Genomic DNA, 13,857 nt, shown 5'->3' with positions numbered 1-13,857 from the left:
ACATATATGTTTACAGTGTGGGGCAAAACGATAACGGACATGACGGAAACCTGCACCTCAAGGCATCATTTGACATGCAAAGGGAGTCAAAAGGAAACAACAAAAAGACACATTTGGCCAAAAGAAACATCATTTGAATTGTTTTTACTACAAAATAACTTTACTACAAATAAAAAAGGAAAACAAAGATTTGATCTTTTTTGTTTTAAACACAACAATTTAAACCTATAACCAAATGCTGCTGTAAACTGTACACACTTCCTATTTGGATGTCAGAAGGATCAATCGAGTTGGCATTTCAGTTTTTGGCAGGGTTTTGACCTCGGCCTCTCAGAGTTTCCTCTCAGGAGAACAGCCTGCTTTACAGACAGGGAAACAAGACATATTTCAAGCAGATCCCTGAGAGAACCTCCAAACTGCATCTCTAACCTGCTAAACAATCGCCTGATTGTCTGTTGGCGGTCAGACATTTTCCTGTTAAGTGAACTTAGCGAAGACTCCGTCACAGCGCACCCAAAAACATGTGATCTCCATCAAAATACTTTCCAGCGTGATATCAGCCTGAATTAGGCCACAGAAACGCTTATTGTGCTCTTTGGATGAGTCTGATGAGCATCATGCAGAACAGAATGTCAGCAGATGGACACCAGAAAGAAAATGGATTGGGATTGAAAATAACAGCTCACTTAAAATGACAAGCATCTTTTGTGATTTACAGTCGTACTGTATACAATGTTGAGAAACTGTCATTTCACGCTAGTAGGCAGCGTGATACTGAAGACATTTTTATAATACGGTGACATGCTGAACAATACTATATACAATAATGCATTATGGTTATAAAATGAATTTGAATCAGATTAAACTATATTTAATAGATGAAAAGTATATTAAAATCATTCTGGAAAAATGATTCATCATGAATTTACGATATTATATAATGTAATACTGTAAATATATAATTTTGTTGTATTTATTGTATAGAATGTTTGTCTTTGACATGTTTTAATATTACTTTTTCAACACATTTTGCACTAACAATAAAACGAAGATTCTGGACTGCGTTAGCCTCTGCATTTCAGAGTTTATCTTATCTGCCTCCCAACAAATGCAACAAGCCCACAAGAGAAAAGAAAAGATTCCATTACATCACATCCGGCTCGAGTGAGCCGAGGGTCACAGGTCAGAGTTCTGCTTATTTGAGGAGTGAGGGAAGGAAGTGCTGAGGAGAGGAACTGATGGGACCCAAATGGCAGAAGGAAACACACTCATGTCTGCAACTCTTCTCTTCCGTTATAGAAGAGATCCACGGAAACAACACAAGCTGTTTTTAATACACCACTGATAAGCTTGTGCCTGTCCATGATAAACCAGCCAGACATCATACATTTCCCTCCCAATAGAGATCACAAGAGATTTTATCAGTTCAAAGATTCAGATTTGTATGTACCGAGACTTGTTTTACAGCATAAACAACTAAAGAAACAGGAAAAAACACTGACATCACTTTTTGTTTCATAACATCATTTCCTCCACAAAAAACTCTAATTGCCGTCACCGCATTTGTGAAACTATTAATTTCCTCAAAAAGTCTCAAAATTCCTCTCTGATGTTAAAATCACTTAACAAATGAAGACTTACTCTGAAATGTGGGCCCCTAATATCTGGTTCAACAGGATGTAGTCAGTTTCTGGCATTGACAGTCACCATTGATTACATTTCCAAACTAATTATGACTATGAGTTCCACTACCTGTACCTTGGATCCTATTCCAACTCATGTTCTTAAAGAGTGTCTGTCGTCTATCAGTCCTCTCATTTTGAACATTGTTAATACCTCCATTACTACTGGACTTGTTCCCCAAGCCCTTAAGGTTGCTTCCATCACACCAGTTCTTAAAAAGCCTGGGTGTGATGTGTCTGATCTGTCTAATTACAGGCCTATATCTAATCTTCCTTTTTTGGCGAAGGTTTTGGAACGTGTTGTCGTGTCACAACTTCATTCTCACTTGTCCATGAACGAGCTTTTAGAACCTTTTCAATCTGGGTTTCGTTCAGGACATAGTACTGAGACTGCCTTGGTCCGAGTTATGAATGATCTCCTCGTCTCTGCTGACTCTGGTGCTCTTACTATCTTGGTGCTCTTAGATTTGAGTGCAGCCTTTGACACGGTGTGTCACTCTATACTGCTTGAAAGACTCGAGACTTGGCTTGGTATTTCCGGTACAGTGCTTGAGTGGTTTAAATCATACCTGACTGATCGTACCCAGTTTGTTATTTTAGAAAATAATAAATCTAACGTTGGACAGGTGTGTCATGGTGTTCCTCAGGGCTCTGTCCTTGGCCCGATACTTTTTAATATTTACATGCTTCCTCTAGGGCAGATTATTAGAAAGCATGGTCTGGGGTTCCACTTCTATGCTGATGATACACAGATTTATATTAGCACAAAAACTAATATCACAGATGTTTCAGCAACCCTTTCTAACTGTCTCCAGGAAATTAAATTATGGATGTACCAAAATTTTCTTAAATTAAATGGTACAAAATCTGAGGTTCTTTTAGTCGGTACCCCTGCAGCTACCTGTAATGGTAACATTTTTAATCTGGACATCGAAAACAATGTACTGTCTGCATCACCACAAGTACGTAACCTTGGTGTAATTTTTGATTCTCACTTGACACTTGAAGCACATATTAAGAGCATTTCAAAATCGGCATTTTTCCATTTAAGGAATATTGCTAGGATCAGGTCCTTTCTTTCATTACCTGATGCCGAAAGGCTTGTCCATGCACTTGTGACCTCTAGGCTTGATTATTGTAATGCCCTTTATGTTGGGCTACCAGCAAAATCTATTACGCGCCTGCAACGTATACAGAATTCAGCTGCACGTGTTCTTACACATACTCCTTTTCGTCAGCATATCTCTGGGGTGCTTAGCAACCTGCATTGGCTTCCGGTCCATGACCGTATTGATTTTAAAATTCTTATCTTAACATATAAAGCTGTACATGGAATTGCACCTTCATATATATGTGATTTAATTACGCTCTATATGCCCTCTCGATCTCTCCGTTCTGCCAACTCTTTTTTACTTAAACAGCCTTCTTGCAGACTGAAAACGATGGGTGAAAGAGCTTTCTCTGTGTCCGCCCCCAGGTTGTGGAATGCACTTCCTTTAACTGTTAGGAATGCCCCAACACTAACAAGTTTTAAGAAACAGTTAAAAACCCTTTTTTTTAAGATGTCTGTGTCTTGATTGGTGACACTTGATGTGTATAATTGGTCTTATTTCTTGTTTGTTTTATTTTTAATGTATTTTTAATGTTTTTACTTTTGTACTGTACTGTAGCGCTTTGGGTACAAGAAAAGCGCAATACAAATAAAATGTATTATTATTATTATTATTATTATTGAATTTGCATAGAGAAGACTGTTGCACACGCATTTCTGTGTTTCGAGTGAGCTTTAGTACAGTACAGTGAGCTGTAGTTACTGGCCGGTTACCCCATTCAAAGTTGTGTTTAAAGAGGCATATCAGGGAAGTGTTAGGGCTTGGTATGACTTTGGCCTCATGCCCTCACATGACTCTGATATAGTAGCGGTCAATGCACAGAGCAGCAGAAAATAACACATTTGCCCACTCTTTAAAACTGTATGCGAGTCTCTACTGAATATAAACAAATGCATGGAAATTAACTGCTACAGACAACTCTTTAAAGGGATAGTTCACTCAAAAATGAAAATTCTGTCATCATTTAATCATCCTCATGTCATCACAAATTTGTATGACTTTCTCCTGCAGAACACAAACTGACATTTTGTCTGAGAATCTGATCTTCTGAAACGGGCTATATGCACAGAAAAAAAAACCCTAGGGAGTGTCCAGTGGAGGAGAATTAAAGCAGAGAGAAATGGGAAACTGAGAAAATAGTTACATTTAGAAGATGCTGTACATTGCAGCACACCGCAGTGGTATGTAGAAGGGGCTTTCTACCTTATTTAAATGTTATAATGACATGTAACCTTTTGAAAGTATCATCTCAAATACAGTAGAACAGCACTTCTATATACCACTGACTGCGGTATAGCATCTGCTAAATTTAAAGTCCCCATGAACCGGATGTTGCTATCGTTTATACTTCAGAAATTTGATGGATTCACGAGTGAAATGGAATTTTGAATGAGAACAGTGGGCGTCTTTCACTGCGATTTTGTTGGATGTATAAAAACAGCCTTTGCATTTTAAAATGGAACTGGGAGCAGACTGGGGGAGGAGTTAACAGATGCTCCACCCTAGCCATCTAACATATAAAAGTGGAAAGTCATTACAGGTAGGAAGTTCGTTTTCTGAGTTTAACTGAAGATTATAAGGCGACACAGTGATTAACTATTTAAAACAAATGCAGCAATATTTCTCGAAAAAATAGGCATTGTAATTTTTTTATTTCACTTGGACTTTAAGTCTCCCCAACCGGAAACTGCCTAGGGTTCTTCCCGTGAAACTCAGAAGTAATGCGTGCATAACCCTTTCTTTTCCACTTCTGACGACAAAGATTATAAGAATGAAAATGTTCTTTTCTGAGACCTGGTTCTTCCCTTTCATGTGCGCTGTGCAAGTGCACACAGCGATTAGTACCTGCCAGCTGCGCAGGTCCAGCTCATTATCATGAAAAACGAAACTCTTTAAAGTGAGCTTTAAGATACAGGTCTGGTTCTGGTGGTTTGAACAGGTGGCCCGACCTGGGGCCCTTGCATCTGGGTAGAGAGTACAGTTTCAAATTCTGCCACAAAGCAGAAGTTGGCTTTGTCTTCGGCTGTAATGTAACTGCGACTGATAGCATCTGTGTGAGTTTCTAACCCACATAACCACAAGGCCTCTGTTAAAAGGCTTCAACATGAAAAAGGTAAAAAGTCACTCAACTTTTCTGCTGAAGACAAGACATATCTTTGACAATTTCAAACAAGTTTGCAATTGAATGACCAAATGCGGCTTTGTTGTTTTCAGATGCAATCAGATTGTCAAATCCGCTCATCTTGTTGACATACCAGAGCATGAAATGGCCAGATTTGAAACTATGCCTTCACTAATTGGGCGATTTTCTGGAGCATTAGACCGTAACCATCTCTTTAAAGCTGCTGGAGCCAAACCGGCCACATTAATTTAGCCTGTCATCCCTGTTAGAGTCATACAGTTCTGACAGCTGATGGTTGGCAAGGTTGTTCATTTTCAGTCAACCACATTAATGTTGTTCTTGGGGATCTGAGCGAGCGCTCACTTCTTTTCACACGTCAGTCTAATTTCTGCGGCTTTCGGGTGTACTGAGGGCAAAATGATGACCTTGAGTGTGTTGACAACACAGTTAGGGTGGGAGAAACGGCACGGTCGGGTTGCAGCCTTGGAGTAGAGAAACATGTTTATGAACATTAGCAATGGCTCCAACAACTAATCGATAACTTATTGGGCCTATTTCTTATTAGTCAATTATACTTCTCATAAAAGTAGCATTAAAGCAATACAGACTGTGTGTATATGCACCGCACAAAAGCGTCCTAAATAAATTAATCACACGCTTAAATATTAACTATTGATTTGTTGTTTGTGCTTGGCAGTGTAAAGAGTTGCCAGCCAGCTTTCCCAGTCCAATTGTTATTTACTTCATACTTATTGTTTACTGAGTGATTTAAGTATCAGCACTACCCTTACGAAACATACATTTAGAAGTATACTGAAATACAATGCAAAATATTAAAGGTCCTGTGTATGAAATTTATCGGCATCCAGTGGTGAGGTTGCAAAATGCAATCAATGACTCAATCCACCCCTCTCTTTAAAGCTCTACGAAGGCTGACACAGGTCTAAGATGTCATCAAGTTTTCGCTTCTTTGCCAAAGGAGATTGTCCTGTAGAGCAGTTTGTCCATTTAAGGCTAATTCCATGCGTAAAGGGGTCAGCTGTGGCCTAATGGTTAGAGCGTTGGGCTTGTGATCAGAAGGTTGCAGGTTCTAATCTCAGTGCCAGCAGGTCATGACTGAAGTGCCTTTGAGCAAGGCACCTTACCCCTGATTGCTCTGCAGTAATGTGACACTGTAAAAAAACTACTTGTAAGTCGCTTTGGATAAAAGCGTCTGCCAAATGAATAAATGTAAATGTAAATGTAAATGTAAAGGGATTGTGCTAACAGGGCTATGCACCGGATTTATGCTTCCTGTGACAGAAATCGAAGGAACTGAAATATTTCAGCACAAGCCAAATAAAGAATTAGAGTAAGTTACTAAAATACTTCACTGTCTTTCTCCATCAGCATTGATTTTTTGGCAATACATGATGTCACTGATTGTGGGCGGGGCCTCGTCTCATGGTTTGGTACGGTTCAAGATTTGCACATCTTTGTGGCTATGGACGAATCTGTGATTAAAAGTGCTTTCATCAGCACTCCAAAGGGACGTGTGTGTGGCGCTGTGATGAGTCTGCAGTTGTGCATGACATGCGAATTCAAGAATGTGTGTGAATTTGGGCTGCATCCCAGACCTGTGATCTAACAGCCTCTGTTATTGATTTATTTTTATTGTGCATACTAAGGCCCACTATCTATATTACAATTTCATTTGCCTTTATCCGTTTTCTTTCTCCCGAAAGGAAAGGCCTCTCACGCTCTGTGCGTTGCACGATTCCTCCCCACCTTTCAACAGCGCTTGATCCATCTACTGCATATTTGAAAGACTTTACACCATTTGGCAAGCAGACCACAATGCCAAGTTATGACTGATGGAAGAGAGAGTGCTGGCTGGTTGCTGCCCTATGGCATCCACATAGTGCATGCCAAACGCCCCAAACATCTGCAACTCTACAGTTACATCATTACATACTTGCATGAAAGTTTCTTGGTAAACTGACAAGGAAACTACCTTGAATTTTTCAAACTCCTTCTCCAGGAATTCTTAAGCGTTATCTCCAGAATATGTTTTGATTGTGCAACGTATTCACACTGACCTTCCAACAATCTCCTTGACATGGATCCACCTACTCCCAAAAGGCCGTTGAAAGGCCGTGCACAAAGCAGAGCATCGGTTTTCTGCTTCAGAGTCTAGACTAGTTTGATTCTCCCACCCCAGACTTCACATGACGTTTCTGCTGAGGACAGAAGAACAGCCTCGTCAGACTGATGCCACACTGTATGCTAAAGATAGAGACTGAGGACCCGGACGACCCATTTAAAAGAGATTCTTCAACCACGCTGCAATAATATTAGCAGACAGACCTCACCAGGGATAAACTAGGTCTGAAAAACAGCCCCATTAACTGCTGTATATATTGCTGCTGTCTTTCTGAAACCTTGTATCTCCGTATTTCATGATTTTTATTTTTTGCCTTAAATCCTTATTATTAGTTACCTTTTATGTTTGTCACTGGATTTCGCTGACTAAAAGTGATAAAAAAGGGCTTGTCAACTTTGACAACACAGAATTTTATGATTTAAAAAGTACAATGTTTTTTTCACAGCAAATTTGGACATCCGAGGCTTCGGAGGGACAGCGACGATATGTACTATAAACTGTGCAGAATGTATTAATATATATGTAGAAATGGCAGAACATTTTTATTAAACAATAATTGTGTCTGGTAGTTATATGCAATACAATATTGAGCCCCATATCTTATAACAAGCTATCCGAGTCATTTGTTTTTTTTTTCATTTTACATGAGCAGAAGTGAGATGTGGGTGGTCTGTGGTTACCGCAACTTGTGTTCAAATGTTACTCATACAATTCATTTTCAAATAGCGATTTTGTATATTTACTTTACTTTGTGTATTTGGGTCGAGTTATCCACCAGAAAAGTCCCAGTGGTCTATATGGCCCATCTAATCCTGGACCTACCTTGATTCTGCCAGATGTTCTTTTAAAGCAAACAGACTGTGAGCAAGAGGAGATACTTTAAAACAAGCAGAAAAAAGACAAGCTCCATCAAGGACAATAAACTTGCTGAAGTGGGTGTGTCAACTTTAAAACACGGGACTGGGCTCATCAACAAAACCGATTTGCAATCTCATTAGAGGGCAAACCTAACCCAATGCCTGTAGTGATCAAAGCCCTTCCTGAGCAAACACCCACAACATTCTCACAAGTCTCCAACTAACCCACGCCCCACACTTAAGGCATCATTTTAAACCACCAACACAGCTTCTGGACTTAATAAACCAAAACGCCAACTGACGGCTCAGATTGTTTTTGTAGCACTCCTCCAAAGATATACTTAAGACATCATGGAAAACTCAAAACGGCTCCACATGTGAAATTCCACGATCCTGTAGTCTCACTGTTATGTCGGAGAGCACAGTCATTTTATTACGGATGTAATTTTGCATAGGGCAGGGCTGTCGGCAAGAGTTTCAGTGATCTGTAGGAGCTTGTGGTTGGGCTAAAAGAGCCCTGCAGCAACACATCATATTTGCACTCACAGACCGTGTAATATTTAACAACATGTCCCCTCAAAAAGGCATTGGGTTCATCGACCCATAATCTGTCAGATCTCAGAATTTAAACAACGCTGTTGAGACGGACCAGACACGGAAGTTACATTTTCAGAATTTAGTGACTCACACGCACACAATACAAGCGATCGATCGATATGGGAAAGGCCACAACATATTTCCACCCACCGCAAGCATCTTACTAGGATTTACAGCATTTTGCTTTTAAAAATGGATAGTTCTGTACCAGGATGCTGATTGGTTAAAACATCACTCCAGTCATATCACACAGAAACAAAACTGCATAGCCCAACTATTAACATAAGGTTATATGCCATTGCTACATATGTCTTTGTCTTCACAGCATATTTTAGTGAAAGCACAGCTTAAAGACAAGTCTGTGCAGTCTAAAAGACTGCTTTACAGAGAAAGCACTTACTAGAGGAACTTAATCCTGCTGAGATATTTTTGTATGCCAATCACTGCATTGACTTAAACTATACACTTTAGGTCGGTGGGGGAAACACTGACCCACTTTACACTACTATTAGTAGTGTAAAAAGAGTCCTTTGTCTCAGAAGCTGTCAGACTAGTTAGATAAGATGTCTTGCTGTAAGATATACTGTTGCATTGACGTTTCTTGTCAATATTACACTCAATTACACCACCAAGCAGATTTTTTGCAATATCCGCACATTCGTATCCTTCCAAGCCATTGTGGCACCACCCTGTCTCTTTTATAGCAAACCTAAGGACCGTAATTAACTGACAGAAGTGCTTTTAAAGTTCACTTGGTTTATGTGTGCTGTAATAATAAAGGATACAGCGAGGCATTTAAGAAAAAAATAACATCATAAGAGCTTTATAGTCTGAACTTGTTTAATTCCCAATGGTCATTGTTGCTATAGACACCACCAACTTTTCCCCAAAATGAATGATTGTCACTGCAAACCAGTGTTAAAGGGATAGTTCACCCAAAAGTGAAAATCAAGAACTCACCCATCTTGTTCCAAACTTGTATAAATGTCTTTGTTCTGCTTAACATAAAGGAAGATGTTTGGAAGAATGTCTCCCATAGAATTTCTTTTCCCTACTATGGCAGTCAATGGGGGAAGAGATCTTACTGACATTCTTTCAAATATCTTCCTTCCCTTTAAGGCCGAAGTATACACTTTTTATGTGTCAGCATACAGTGCATCACATCGTTTTTGTCATTAGAATAGTATCGATTTAATGGACCCCTGTAGGCCAGGAGAGGTATTGCAACTTGTGCATGTGCATAAGTTAAACGCATGTGTACGTGTACTTTGCAAGGCATTGTACACCTAAAACACGAAACATACTTAAGGCCTTATTGCGAACGCTGTTTTTAAAGTGAACCGACTTCATTATAAGCAGCACCAAAGAACTGCGAAAATATGTTTCACAAACTTCCTCTGTCTTCCATTGTTAGGCCGGAAACAAAAACTCACTTCATTGGTTCACTCAATGCTGTACAGCAATTCTGTTATCCTCAGAAATGACATACTTTACCATTAGACCATTTCTCATCGTCTATTAAGTGGTCTATTAAAAGGGGACCCTTCGAAACAAAAAATAACTCCCACCATGAAAGTGATCCATTCTAGGCTAGACATTCAGACAGACAGACGGACGGACGGACACACTGTCCAGTGACTCATCAACACATGATAACTCTTCTCCATTTTTTATAGCAACTTGTAGCACCTACTGCAGAACCAACGTCCACTGTCTGCTGTACAGTGCCGACCGACAGCCCAGTCGGAGCACACCTGCGATACATGAGGATGGCAGTCAATCGAGGACCTGCTTAAACGTGCTTGTTATATCACCCCGAACGAGATAATGTGATGAAAGCATCGCGGACACAAGCTAGAGTGGGACCTGGAGACCCACAACCTTATTCAGCACAAAACTAAAAAAAAAATCACAAGTTAGAATAGAAACTGTCGTGCTCGAAATAAAGTAAGACTGCTTGTATTTTGGCCATCGTATATGAACACACAAAAACATTATAATCACATTTCACTGCTTATCTGGTTTAGGCAAGTAAATGCCTCTTCGAAAAACCAAAGCATGACCTGAAGCCACACACTTCCCCTACATGGCAGATAAAGAGGTTACAATCTTAAAGATGTTGTCACTGCAAGTCATCAAGTCAGATCCTGTCTACGAAGTTCATTTTTAAAAGGCTGTAAAAAGTGTTATTCTCCGCATGTCATTCAAGTTTCGAGACTCTCCTAAAACACTTTCTTGGGAAGTTTTTATACACAAGTATTGCACATAGTTGTTTCATTACAGTAAACAGTCTAAATGAGTGACTTGCTATGACTCGACGATTACTCAGCGCTGACCAAAGAAGACAGACATCGGTTTATTCAGAATTCAAATCTATGTTTTCTATATTAAGATATTTTGAAAGAATGGCACTTCATAACCACAAACATGGAAGCGTTTGAAACGCACATTAGTTTTGCCATATTTATACTTCGTGTAGTATGTGGGCTAAGGTCGTAAACACTCCTCCGCGAGATGCCAACGTCTCGTGATTAAAAACTCGCTGCCGTCAAGTTCAAGTTCGGCTGTGTACAGTATGTGTACGTACAGTGTGCTTAAAATATCAATAAGGTCCCTTTGAGTTGTGACGGGCGCTGTAAAACGTTCATTCTGCTTAAACAGGAAAACGTACATTTGCCTTTAAAGCGACATTACATCAGTACATGGGTGAATAGAAGCAAAGACACACAAATGAAACGTTAGGAAAGGGACGTGTACATACCCTTAAACGGTTCACGAGCACTTGAGTGGACGGGAAAAGGGTTACACGCTGAAATCTCCAGATCCCCGTCGACAATCGAGGATGTGTGTATTTATTTCATTTTGTCCGGCGTTTAAACCGCCAGTGTACGCAAACGAATCGACAACCGCGGATGTCAGAGTACCTCAGGCTTTCGACGATCAAATCCAACGTTAAGACATCCCGTAGCAGTTCGCGCGATTGCTCGACGTGTATTTCCCACGCAGCCGCGAGTACATTCCCACGCACTCACGACACGGAGAGCGATCGGCTCGGGTAAGCTTAGTTTGGGTCTGCCGGTGATTCAATTTCACAGACCGGGAGCCCCGCCCGTAACAACCGAGACTCGGTCAAGTGCGCGGCCGATTGGTGCGCGCGCACACACACACACACACGAGCTGGGAGGCGCAGAGAATCACGCAGCGCGCGTGGGTGCGCGCATCAGGCGTGACTAAGCAATGGAAGCCTCGCACGGTTTGTTAAAGACACAGGCGGCGTTTTATATCTAAAATGTGTGTTTATACACATATTGTTTATATTAGAACAGTTGTTGTGTAGTTATCCTAATAAACAGACAAAGACGCTCATTTAGATCAGGCGTGTTGTGTTGTCACCCGTCGGGGTGTAACGTTAGATGAACTCATGATCAGACGTTCCGCATGACACACTTGCGAAATGATGTTATTTCCCTTTTCCCACTTTTTAAAAAGTAGCTTCAAGTGCTGTGCTCGATGCCCACATTTTCTTTATGAGCGGACATCGCGCCCAAATGTGTGATCTAGATTTCCTTCTGCGTTTTACAGTGTTAAGCAATGACATATAATGTTGATAAAATGCTTTATTAACGTTACAGCAAGATCATTTCTTTGATGACTTTTACAGAATGTTAGTCAAACTGCTGAGATTGTTAACAGTTGGCTTGGAGCTGGAACCTCTTCACTGGGCCAGTTTAGGCTTGCCCCCAAAACCAACCTCCCCGCACTGCAGCTTTATGACTTGGGTGAGTGAATTTTCTGCATTCCTTCTAGGAAATCAGGGCCGTAACCTCCATAGACAATGAGAAGGAAAGTCCCTCCCAATATTCAGATATGGCCCCTCTATGTGTGCTGTTAGCATAACAAAAAGTTTGAACAGTTTCAATTTGAGATGAATCTGCCTCTGCTGTCTAACAGGGCTCAGTGCCAAACGGTTTCACCAAACAGACAATTTCCATGTATTTTGTGTATCTCGTGTCATTTATATTTAAATACATTTTCCACGCAGCTTTTGGTATTTTATATTTAGACCGATGTATTTTGTAGCCTACATGGCCCAATGACATCCTGTGCCCTCATGTCACTCCTTTGAATCCACACATGCGCATTTGGGTCACATAGCAGCCATACTTTTAATTCATAAAAGCACAATGGTATTGTCAACAAGACCATAATTAAAACAGGGCAATTCTGTATCGCACTAGCCAGCCCAGTGTGCTTGAACTTCATTTCCAGGGCGATGAGTGAACCGGCATTCAGTCATGGTTCTCCAAGTCTCCTGACTAAACTCATTTTTATTTAATCTGGGTTTTTGGCACTGCACAGTACGCTTTTCCTTTCTGAATCAGTATTTTCTGCTCCAGTTTTTTTCCCGGCACCCATCCGGATGCACTGTGAAAACTCAATGCACAGCAATCTGCATGGGTAGCATTATTACAGTAGTTATGCTGTAATTATGATATTACATTATTAAAGCAATCAGATAGATTACCAGCACATAGGTTTGCTTTGCATAATTTTGGGTTGTATTTAAAAAGAATCCATTGATCTGAAACTACCATTTACAAAGCCACACGCTACATTCACTGCTGTTATAAAATGTTCAGCAAATGATTAGTCAGAAAAGCATTAATGAGATTCACACGCTTCTCCCTAAAGCACTCATGAGATAAAAACTACAAACTAAACTACAAAAAAGCAAGGCAACAGTAAAGAAGCATTTGCATTAATTATGACATGCGTAATACATGCATGTAACCTGTGTGTGTCAGTTACCTGATGTTGTGTTCCTGATCGGCAGAACGAAGCAGATATGTTATTAATTCCTCCTCAAGTGCAAAGTTTAAACCCAAGACAAAGAGATTGCATTGACCTGGACAGCATTCCATTTTGTCATAGACATTGTTGAGATTCCCCGCTGTTTGCTTATGGGGACTTTCCAGAGTGGCTGTATAGCAAACGTGTTCATTTATCCACACGGCTTCATGACCTGATTTCCTGTTCATATTAAAAATTAACAAAGAGCATCACTGTAAATGACATCTGCATCTTATCACGATCAGTCATGAGCTCATGGTGCCATTTCTTAGAAACCAGCTAAAGAAAAGCCACAGAGTTACTGAGAAAAATTACTGGATGTTATATTAGCAATTTCTTATATAAAATCTGAGTTATTTGGTTTACATTTTTTGGAGGATCTATTGACAGAAATATCAGTATAATATACATAACTATGTCTTCAGGGGTTTGTTAAGACCTTACATAACAAAGCGTTTTGTTTTTATGACCTTGGAATGAGCGATTTCTATCT

At 40.1% G+C, this 13,857-nt stretch overlaps 1 protein-coding gene across 6 annotated transcripts in view; it reads right to left on the bottom strand.

Annotated features, from left to right (window-relative positions):
* Window positions 1–13,538, bottom strand: part of rhbdf1a (rhomboid 5 homolog 1a) — a 41,130-nt gene extending 27,592 nt beyond the window's left edge. Inside the window, exons 1-2 of one of the 6 annotated variants that reach the window (XM_079457080.1) lie at window positions 11,275–11,650; window positions 6,995–7,132 (exon numbers count right to left, since the gene is read on the bottom strand). The gene's annotated coding sequence lies outside the window, so the exon portion shown is untranslated. Of the gene's footprint in view, window positions 1–6,994; window positions 7,133–11,274; window positions 11,746–13,322 lie in introns of those variants that run through there. The other 5 variants (XM_079457078.1, XM_079457081.1, XM_079457079.1 and 2 more) reach the window with 5 other exon arrangements.
* Window positions 13,539–13,857: the final 319 nt, after the last annotated feature.

Source organism: Barbatula barbatula (genome assembly GCF_947034865.1).
Source record: "Barbatula barbatula genome assembly, chromosome: 5".
In the NCBI taxonomy this organism is placed as follows: Eukaryota; Metazoa; Chordata; class Actinopteri; order Cypriniformes; family Nemacheilidae; genus Barbatula; species Barbatula barbatula.
This window is presented reverse-complemented; position numbering and strand designations above follow the sequence as displayed.